An 11,742-nucleotide genomic window follows, 5' to 3' on the forward strand; every position below is an offset into this window, starting at 1 on the left:
CGAGCAGCGGCCACTTCGTGTGTTGCGGGGTGGGGAGGCAACTCCGTGAGCTCGTCTCCGTGCGACCGACGGGGGTTTGCCCCTCAGCTCACCGCAAACTCTATTTCCGGGGAGAAGCAACGCCGGCGACACCGTGCGGCCGCCGGTGCAAGCCCAGGTTCGCCCCTCACCACATCCATCCCAACTCCAAACTCTGAAACTTTGTTTTTTCTTTTCTGAAATGAACTCTGAAACTTAGCAATGGTGAATGATGACTAAGTAGGTCGATTTTCGACAGGTCAGGTCCGCCATGTCGGTCTTCACCGGCGTCTCCATCGCCGACGGCTACAAGCGGTGCGGCTGCGAGACGCTGGCCGTGGACGGTGGACGCCCGCGGGGACAGCGGCTACCACCTGCTCATGGTCAGCGGCTACTCGTGAGCCAAGGAGCTGATTCTCATCGGCCAGAGCATCACCGCCAACTCTTTCAACGTAGGAGGCCATGATTGGTTGATCGAGTACTACCCCAACGGCGAGAACCAGGGCTGCGCCGACTTCATTTCGCTCTTTCTGAACCTTCTCTACAACGCCGATGACGACGACCACGAAGTGCCCATGGAGGTCAGGTTCAGTTTCAGCCTCGTCGACCAGGTGGAGAAGCTGATGCCCATGTACATTCGTGCCACCGGTGAAACCCGCAACTTCTCCAGCACCACTTCAATCTGGGGCAACGACAGGTTTATGAGAAGAGACGCCCTTGAACACTCGGCGGATCTCAAGTGCGATTGTCTCACCATCTGCTGCGACGTCGTGGTCGTCCGCAACAGCAGGGTTGATGATGATGATGCCGGTGGCCGTGGCCATGGAAGCACCAAGGCGCTCCTGCCGGACATACACCAGCATTTCAACAGTCTCCTTCAAAATAAGGTGGGTGCCGATGTGGCATTCCAGGTTGGCGGCGAGACCTTTGCCGCACACCGGTGCGTGCTTGCTGCCCGATCCACGGTGTTCATGGCACAACTCTTTGGCCCCATGAAGGAGGCGTCCAACGGTGTCATACAGATCAAAGACATGGAACCAAAGGTGTTCACGGCTTAGCTTAGCTTTGTCTATACAGACTCGTTCCCTGGCATGTATGAGGACAACATTAAGTTGAGTGAACTATGCAAAGATACGGAACAAGCACAAGAAGATGAAATGTCCGAAGTTGTGGTCCAAGGACAAGATGGGGAAGCGGCAGAGGATGAAATGGGGCTGCTGCAATGGCTGCAAGGCTTGTTTGTAGCGGCAGACCGGTACGATCTCCAGCGGCTCAAGTTCATCTGTGTACAGCAGCTGTCTCAGCGCATAGATGTGAGCTCTGTGGCGTCCACTCTTGCTCTAGCCGAGTAGCACCACTGTCGTGGATTGAAGGAGGCGCACTTGAAGTTTATCCAAGTCCAATCTCCCACGTGTTTGAAGACACTAATGGCGAGTAATGGCTGGGGGCATATTGTCACGACCTATCCCTTTGTTTTGAATGAGCTTATTGCCATGCTTGCTTCGAACCAGAGGAAGTAACACTCTGGATATGGTACGCATCTTCCTTAATTAGACCTTAAGTGACATTCTTTTGCATATATAAGTACCTCTACAGAGATTGTAGCATGTGTGTCTAGTTTTTAATTGTCTCGTCATGTAGTTTGCATGTATGATGAATCATAAAGATACAACATATGTGTAAATTGTCTCTTCATGCAATGGATGGTCTGTAATTTCAGGTCTGAGAGTCAACATTAATTGATATGTGTTGCAGCAATGAGCAGTTCTCTCAACTAGATTATCATCATATAATTATCTGCGCATTGTGTCGTACATTGTACTTTCATGCCTTCCGTGTCATCTAAAACCCTTTTCTAATGATTATCAAGAAGGCCAATGTAGATATTTTTCGGAAGGCATTTTATGAACCAGGATTTATGGGTGAAAATTGGATGACAGGACAGAGGTCACCATGATTTCTGGTAACAGCGGTAGTGATCCAGTACCCAGGAATTAGTCTTCATCTGGGTGCTTGCTGTTCTCCTCGGCTGGCGCCCCACAACCCCTAGGGAGACGAAGGTCGGAGCTCGAAGATCCTGCAAGTACAATGGTGTAGCTTTGCTTTGTACTTAAAAAAATGACTTCCATTCTGGTGTATTCTGAAGCACATTTGATGGATGATGTCAATTGTTGGAAACATATCAGCATCCTCAAGCTTAATTCCTGCTTGTTCTCGAGTAGTTAATGATAAAAACAGAATGTGGAATGCTGCCTATCATGTTCATCACATATTATTTTCTTTGGTAGCATGGACATTTGGACCTTTATATGATTCAAAGCAATAATTTAGTTTTGACATGAAGATTTCAATACTCAAGCATATCAACAAGCAACCATGTCTTTTAAAATATCAACACTAAAATAAGTTATCTCTAGCCTATTATGCTCAATCATTGATCCATTCATGAAATACACTCGTATATTAGCTACTCTTGGGGAACACAGTATTTCAAAATTTTATCTACGGTCACGCAATATCTATCTAGTAGCTGCATAGCAACGAGCGGGGAGTGTGTCCATGTACCCTCGTAGACCGAAAGCGGAAGCGTTTAGTAACGCGGTTGATATAGTTGAACTTCTTCGCAATCCAACCGATCCAAGCACCGAACGTACGGCACCTCCGCAATCAGCACACGTTCAGCTCGATGACGTCCCTCGAACTCTTGATCCAGTTGAGACCGGGGGAGAGTTTCGTCAGCACGACGGCGTCCGGTGGTGATGATGAAGTTACTGGCACAGGGCTTCGCCTAAGCACTACGACGATATGATCGAGGTGTGTAACTGTGGAGGGGGCACCGCACACGGCTAAGAGAAGACTTGGTGTGCCTTTGGGGTGCCCCCTCCCATGTATATAAAGGGGGGGAGGAGAGGAGGCCGTTCCTAGAGGGGGCGCGCCAAGGGGGGGAGTCCTACTTGGACTCCCAGTCCAAGTAGGATTCGCCCCCTCCCCCTTTCCTTTCCGAAGAAGGGGGAAGGGGGAAAGAGAAGGAGGAGAAGAAGGAAAGCCCCCCCAACCCTAGTAAAATTCGGATTGGGCTTGGGGGGCGCGCGCCTCCACCTGGCCGCTGCCTCCTCTCTTCCACTAGTGCCCATGAAGGCCCATTAACCCCCCGGAGGGTTCCGGTAACCCCCAGTACTCCGGAAAATGTCCGAACCTTTCTGAAACCATCCTGGTGTCCAAACATAACCTTCCAATATATCAATATTTATGTCCCGACCATTTCAAGACTCCTTGTCATGTTCGTGATCTCATCCGTGACTCCAAACAAACTTCGGTTCATCAAATCACATAACTCATAATACAAATTGTCATCGAACGTTAAGCGTGCGGACCCTACGGGTTCGAGAACTATGTAGACATGACCGAGACACATCTCCGGTCAATAACCAATAGCGGAACCTGGATGCTCATATTGGTTCCTACATATTCTATGCAGATCTTTATCAGTCAAACCGCATAACAACATATGTTGTTCCCTTTGTCATCGGTATGTTACTTGTCCGAGATTCGATCGTCGGTATCTCCATACCTAGTTCAATCTCGTTACCAAGAAGTCTCTTTACTCGTTTCGTAATGCATCATCCCACAACTAACTCATTAGTCACATTGCTTGCAAGGCTTATTATAATGTGCATTACCGAGAAGGCCCAGAGATTCCTCTCCGATACTCGGAATGACAAATCCTAATCTCGATCTATGCCAACCCAACAAACACCTTCGGAGACACCTGTAGAGCATCTTTATAATCACCTAGTTACGTTGTGACGTTTCATAGCACACAAGGTATTCCTCCGATATCCGGGAGTTGCATAATCTCATAGTCAAAGGAATATGTATAAGTCATGAAGAAAGTAATAGCAATAAAACTTAACTATCAATATGTAACGCCCCAAGACCGTTGTGCCAGGTGTCTTCCAGTTATTCGCTGTTGTTGCCTTGTCATTGATTGTGTGTCATGCTTTCCATATCATGTAATCATGTGCATTTCATTTGCATACATGTTCATCTCATGCATCCGAGCATTTTCCCCGTTGTCCGTTTTGCAATCCGGCGCTCCTATGTCCTCCGGTGTCCTTTTCTACCTCTTTTCATGTGCGGGTGTTAAACGTTTTCGGATTGGACCGAGATTTGTCATGCGGCCTTGGTTTACTACCGGTAGACCGCCTGTCAAGTTTCGTGCCATTTGGACTTCGTTTGATACTCCAACGGTTAACCGAGGGACCGAAAAGGCCTCGTGTGTGTTGCAGCCCAACACCCCTCCGAAGTGGCCCAAAACCCACCTAAACCTCCTCCATCACCTAGGCCGTTTGATCACGATCGCGTGGCCGAAAACCGCACCTCATTTGGACTCCCCTAGCTCCCTCTACCTATAAATATGTGTGCCTCCCCGCATTTTTCGCGATTGAAACCCTAGCCATCTTCTCCACCGCGCCGCCGGACATGTCCGTCTCGCCGGCGGACGCGTCCATCCCGCCGCCACGTCGCTCCGGCCAATCTGAAGGCGACACGTCATCTCCGCCGCCGCTCCAGGCCAACCGCCACGCGCCACCTGTCCTTCCCGCGCCTCCCAGCCGCGCGGCCCGCCCAGGCCCGGGGGCAGCCCGCGAAGCCCATCTCCGCCGCCGCCAGATCCCGCGCGTGCGCCGCCACCTCATGCCTCGGATCGCTCTGCGCCGCTGCCTCTTCGCGCCGCTCCGCCGCCGCCGCGCCATTGCGCTCCGCCGCCGCCAAGCTCGCCTTGCTCCGCTGCACCACCTTCCGTACCGGTCCCCGCCACAGCTAGGCACTTCCCCGACCTCCACCGCGGTCGCCCCCGGCACCTCATGGCCGGATCTGCCATTCCGGTGATCGCCGGAGTTCGAGCTCGCCTCGCTGGAGTTCGGTCCGGCCGGATCCGTCCGAGGTGGATCAGATCCACCCGGTCCGCCCACCAAACGCGTCATCCGCAACCGCACCGTGCTGTCCCACTTCATCCGGTCCCGCGTTGACTTCCTCCGAAGGTCGAAATATCTCCAAGTCCCCAGATCCCAGTATTTTCATGCCACTTTCATCGCATCATAACTTCATCACCATTGCTCCGATTCGTACGTGTAGCATATCAAAATGTTCGTCTCGTCGAGTACTTCATTTCATCTCATTGCATCATTTTCATTTGAGCTCATCTTGATGCCCGAAATGCTGTTGGAAGAGGGCTATGTGATGTTAGTTCCAGATTATTATCAGCAAATACACTTTTGTCATTTTTGCCATGATTAATGTGTGCATGCTATGATCCTGAGCTCTACATATGTTTTGAAGAATGCCATGCCATCTTTACAGGGGTGTATGCCATGTATTTTTGTGATCTATGTGGTGACTAGCACAAGCATGCAAAGTAGCTTACTCAATGTTGATGATTTCAGGGACTTAGAAATATTCTAAGTCTCTGCCATGTCCTTATTTTTATGCCATAGGTTTATGTTGATTCCTAGTGATCCATGCCTATTTTGAGCATGATCAGTAAGGATGTTTTGTAGATATTGTGGTGCTCTATCCATCCATGTCTTTGTTTGCATTTATGGAGCACCCTAGCTTGAGTCAATCGAGCTCTACTTTTGCTATAAAATGTTCCTGGCAGATTGTTAACATGTTTAGCAATTTTTCCGAGTTTGTTGTAGTTGACCCGTGCATGCTATGTTGTTGTTCTTGCCATGCCTAGCTTCTATGCTATGTCTACTTGCTGGGTTTATGCTTATATTATCATGCAATGCCTTGTGGTGAGTGCATCGAGCTCGTAAACATGCCTACTTGATATCTGTTTTGCCATGTTCCAGTTTTTCACCAAGTCTGAATCTGTTAACGTTAATTGCTATGTTCATGGGGTTGCAATTGTATTTTCTGATCCCTTTTGGCTTATGGTCAGTAAGGGACTTTTGTTGTATGCTTTGAGTAGCTTCATGCCATGCCTTGCTTTGCCATGTTATGTTCCTGTAGCATGTTGTTACCTTGATCTAAACATTGCTTCCTGATGTTAAATTCCTGACTTGATGTTATTTTCACTAAGTCTGTAACCTGTAATCTTTTGCACTTTTGCCATGCTTGTTTGAGTCTGATATTGAGTGAATTAGCCGTAGCTCAGTGTTCATCTTTTGTTAAGCATATTGAGTGGATCCCTGCCATGTATTTTGTTGCCATGTTGGAGTGCTGTAGCATGTTGTTCTTGATGCATTTAGATGGTCTCGTGCTGTTAATCGCAGACCGGTGCCATATTTGTTTTGCTTGTCATTTCCAAACCGCGCATCCGATTCCGGTGATCTTTATATCGATTTCGACCGAAACCAACTCCTCTTTCCAGTGGCACTCTTGGTTTTCCAAGTTGAGGCCAGGTTCAATCATTCCTTTCCAAATCATGCATATGCATCACATACCGCATCCCGCACATCGTACCATGTTTTGCATCATGTTGCTTGAGCATTGCACGTGGTTGATTGTGTCTCCATTTGCTTGTTGTTCTTGCTTGGGTAGAGTTGGGAGACGAGTACGTGATCAAGGATCCCGTTGAGTACGCTTACGAGGATCAAGTCAACTCTGAGAACTTTGCAGGCAAGATGACCATACCCTCGAAATCACTTCTATCTTTGCTTGCTAGATGCTCGCTCTTTTGCTATGCCTATGCTGCGATACCTACCACTTGCTTATCATGCCTCCCATATTGCCATGTCAAACCTCTAACCCACCTTGTCCTAGCAAACCGTTGTTTGGCTATGTTACTGCTTTGCTCAGCCCCTCTTATAGCGTTGCTAGTTGCAGGTGAAGATTGGAGTTGTTCCTTGTTGGAATGTGTTCTTTGTTGGGATATCACCATATTATCTTGTTTATCTTAATGCATCTATATATTGGTAAAGGATGGAAGGCTCGGCCTTATGCCTGGTGTTTTGTTCCACTCTTGCCGCCCTAGTTTCCGTCATATCGGTGTTATGTTCCCGGATTTTGCGTTCCTTACACGGTTGGGTTATAATGGGAACCCCTTGACAGTTCACCTTGAATAAAACTCCTCCAGCAATGCCCAACATTGGTTTTACCATTTGCCACCTAGCCTCTTTTTCCCTTGGGTTTCCGGAGCCCAAGGGTCATCTTTATTAAACCCCCCGGGCCAGTGCTTGATATGTCTCCAACGTATCTATAATTTTTGATTGCTCCGTGCTATATTATCTACTGTTTTGGGCAATATTGGGCTTTATTTTCCACTTTTATATTATTTTTGGTACTAACCTATTAACCGGAGGCCCAGCCCAGATTTGCTGTTTTATGCCTATTTCAGTGTTTCGAAGAAAAGGAATATCAAACGGAGTCGAAACGGAACGAAATCAACTGGAGAAGTTATTTTTGGAAGGAAACCTACCGGATAGACTTGGACCCTATGTCAGAAGATGAAGGAGGAGCTCACGAGGGTAGGGGGCGCGCCCCCTGCCTCGTGCCCCCCCTTCGGTCCACCGACATACTCCTTTCACCCATATATACCCACGTATCCTAAAACTTCCAGAATAGAGATTAGATCGGGAGTTCTGCCGCCAGAAGCCTCCGTAGCCACCGAAAACCAATCTAGACCCGTTCCGGCACCCTGCCGGAGGGGGCAATCCCTCTCCGGTGGCCATCTTCATCATCCCAGTGCTCTTCATGACGAGGAGGGAGTAGTTCTCCCTCGGGGCTGAGGGTATGTACCAGTAGCTATGTGTTTGATCTCTCTCTCTCTCTCTCTCTCGTGTTCTTGATTTGGCACGATCTTGATGTATCGCGAGCTTTGCTATTATAGTTGGATCCTATGATGTTTCTTCCCCCCTCTACTCTCTTGTAATGAATCGAGTTTCCCCTTTGAAGTTATATTATCGGATTGAGTCTTTAAAGATTTGAGAACACTTGATGTATGTCTTGCCGTGGATATCTGTGGTGACAATGGGATATCACGTGATTCACTTGATGTATGTTTTGGTGATCAACTTGCGGGTTCCGCCCATGAACCTATGCATAGGGGTTGGCACATGTTTTCATCGTGATTCTCCGGTAGAACTTTGGGGCGCTCTTTGAGGTCCTTTTTGTTGGTTGAATAGATGAATCTGAGATTGTGTGATGCATATCGTATAATCATACCCACGGATACTTGAGGTGACATCGGAGTATCTAGGTGACATTAGGGTTTTGGTTGATTTGTGTCTTAAGGTGTTATTCTAGTACGAACTCTAGGGCTATTTGTGACACTTATAGGAATAGCCCAACGGATTGATTGGAAAGAATAACTTTGAGGTGGTTTCGTACCCTACCATAATCTCTTCGTTCGTTCTCCGCTATTAGTGACTTTGTTGTGACTCTTTGTTGCATGTTGAGGGATAGTTATGTGATCCAATTATGTTAGTATTGTTGAGAGGACTTGCACTAGTGAAAGTATGAACCCTAGGCCTTATTTCCTATCATTGCAATACCGTTTATGCTCACTTTTATCATTAGTTACCTTGCTGTTTTTATATTTTCAGATTACGAATACCTTTATCTACTATCCATATACCACTTGTATCACCATCTCTTCGCCGAACTAGTGCACCTATACAATTTACCATTGTATTGGGTGTGTTGGGGACACAAGAGACTCTTTGTTATTTGGTTGCAGGGTTGCTTGAGAGAGACCATCTTCATCCTACGCCTCCTACGGATTGATAAACCTTAGGTCATCCACTTGAGGGAAATTTGCTACTGTCCTACAAACCTCTGCACTTGGAGGCCCAACAACGTCTACAAGAAGAAGGTTGTGTAGTAGACATCAGTGCTCCTCTGAGTGTTGGTCCAAACTAGAGCCCTTTGCAGCGCCCCCTCGGGGAAAATCGAGGTTTGGTTTTAGTTGTACGGAGCGCTCATCTGAGTGTGCCCTGAGAACGAGATATGTGCAGCTCCTATCGGGATTTGTTGGCACATTCGGGCGGTGTTGCTGGACTTGTTTTACCATTGTCGAGATGTCTTGTAACCAGGATGCCGAGTCTGATCGGATTGTCTTGGGAGAAGGAATATCCTTCGTTGACCGTGAGAGCTTGTGATAGGCTAAGTTGGGACTCCCCTGCAGGGATTTGAACTTTTGAAAGTCGTGCCCGTGGTTATGGGCAGATGGGAATTTGTTAATGTCCGGTTGTAGAAAACCTGAAACTTAACTTAATTAAAATGCACCAACCGCGTGTGTAACCGTGATGGTCTCTTCTCGGCGGAGTCCGGGAAGTGAACACGGTGTTGGAGTAATGCTTGATCGCAGGTTGTTCTAGGATCACTTCTTGATCATAGTTGTTCGACCGTGCCTTGCCTTCTCTTCTCGCTCTCATTTGCGTATGTTAGCCACCATATATGCTAGTCGCTTGCTGCAGCTCCACCTCATACTTTTACCCTTCCTATAAGCTTAAATAGTCTTGATCGCGAGGGTGTGAGATTGCTGAGTCCCCGTGACTCACAGATACTTCCAAAACCAGTTTGCAGGTGCCGATGATATCGTGTAGGTGACGCAACCAAGCTCAAGGAGGAGCTCGTTGAAGATTGTGTTCGTTATGTTGTAGCGTTTCCAGTTGATCAGTAGTGGAGCCCAGTTGGGACGATCAGGGATCTGTGTAGCATTTGAGGTAGTCTTCTTTTATTTTGGTTCCGTAGTCGGACCTTGTTTGTATCTGGATGATGTAATGTTTTATTCATGTATTGTGTGAAGTGGCGATTGTAAGCCAACTATGTATCTCTTTGCCTTATGTATTACATGGGTTGTGTGAAGATTACCTCACTTGCGACATTGCTTACAATGCGGTTATGCCTCTAAGTCGTGCTCCGACACGTGAGAGATATAGCCGCATCGTGGGCGTTACACAATATGCTATGCTAACAGATGGGTCTTGTCCATCACATCATTCTGCTAATGATGTGATCTCGTTCATCACATGACAACACATGTCTATGGTTAGGAAACATAACCATCTTTTATTAATGAGCTAGTCAAGTAGAGGCATACTAGGGACACTCTGTTTGTCTATGTATTCACATATGTACTAAGTGTCCGGATAATACAATTCTAGCATGAATAATAAACATTTATCATGATATAAGGAAATATATAACAACTTTATTATTGCCTCTAGGGCATATTTCCTTCAGTCTCCCACTTGCACCAGAGACAATAATCTAGATTACATAGTAATGATTCTAACACCCATGAAGTCTTGGTGTTGATCATGTTTTGCTCGTGAGAGAGGCTTGTCAACGGGTCTGCAACATTCAGATCCGTGTGTATCTTGCAAATCTCTATGTCTCCCTCCTTGACTTGATTGTGGATGGAATTGAAGCGTATCTTGATGTGCTTGGTTCTCTTGTGAAATCTGGATTCCTTTGCCAAGGCAATTGCACCAGTATTGTCACAAAAGATTTTCATTGGACCCGATGCACTAGGTATGACATCTAGATCAGATATGAACTCCTCATCCAGACTCCTTCATTTGCTGCTTCTGAAGCAGCTATGTACTTGATAACCCACAAGTATAGGGGATCGCAACAGTTTTCGATAAGTAAGAGTGTCAAACCCAACGAGGAGCTAAAGGCAGAACACATATTCCCTCAAGTTCTATCGACCACCGATACAACTCTACGCACACTTGATGTTCGCTTTACCTAGAACAAGTATGAAACTAGAAGTACTTTGTAGGTGTTGTTGGATAGGTTTGCAAGGTAATAAAGAGCACGTAAATAAAAAGCAGGGGCTTTTTAGATAAAGACACAACTAAGTTAGTTTTAGTAAAAAGATTTTTGTTACGAGAAAGTTATTTGTCCCTAGGCAACCGGCAACTAGACCGGTAATCATTATTGCAATTTTATATGAGGGAGAGGCATAAGCTAACATACTTTCTCTACTTGGATCATATGCACTTATGATTGGAACTCTAGCAAGCATCCACAACTACTAAAGATCATTAAGGTAAAACCCAACCATAGCATTAAAGCATCAAGTCCTCTTTATCCCATACGCAACAATCCCCTTACTCGGGTTTGTGTTTCAGTCACTCATGCAACCCACTATAAGCGAATCATGAACGTATTGCAACACCCTATAGCGGGGATCCCTCACGCTTGCGCGACATGAAGAGCACCATAGGACAACACCAATAATAAAACATGCAACTCAAACCAATCTTGATCATCAAATAGCCCATAGGACAAAACGGATCTACTCAAACATCATAGGATAGCCATACATCATTGGGAAATAATATATAGCGTCGAGCACTATGTTTAAGTAGAGATTACAGCAGGTAAGAGAGAGGTTACACCGCTGCATAGAGGGGGGAAGAGTTGGTGATGATGGCGGTGAAGTTGTTGGTGAAGATTGCGGTGATGATGATGGCCACGGCAACGTTCCGGCGCCACCGGAAGAGAAGGGGAGAGGGGGCCCCTTCGTCTTATTCTTCCTAGACCTCCTCCCTAGATGGGAGAAGGGTTTCCCCTCTGGTCCATGGCCTCCATGGCGTGGGAGGGGCGAGAGCCCCTCCGAGATTGGATCTGTCTCTCTGTCTCTCACTGTTTCTGCGTTCCCATATTCTACCCTTTCACTGTTTCTTATATTCCTGGAGATCCGTAACTCCGATTGGGCTGAAATTTTAACACGATCTCTATCCGGATATTAGCTTTCTTGCGGCG

At 46.9% G+C, this 11,742-nt stretch overlaps 1 pseudogene; it reads left to right on the forward strand.

Moving 5' to 3' along the window:
• The first annotated feature begins 289 nt into the window (after nucleotides 1–289).
• Nucleotides 290–1,538, forward strand: LOC125529042 (BTB/POZ and MATH domain-containing protein 3-like; annotated as a pseudogene).
• The last annotated feature ends 10,204 nt before the right edge of the window (nucleotides 1,539–11,742 follow it).

This window comes from Triticum urartu, chromosome 7A, assembly GCF_056163025.1.
Source record: "Triticum urartu cultivar PI428250 chromosome 7A, HENAU_Tu73, whole genome shotgun sequence".
NCBI classification, from domain to species: Eukaryota; Viridiplantae; Streptophyta; class Magnoliopsida; order Poales; family Poaceae; genus Triticum; species Triticum urartu.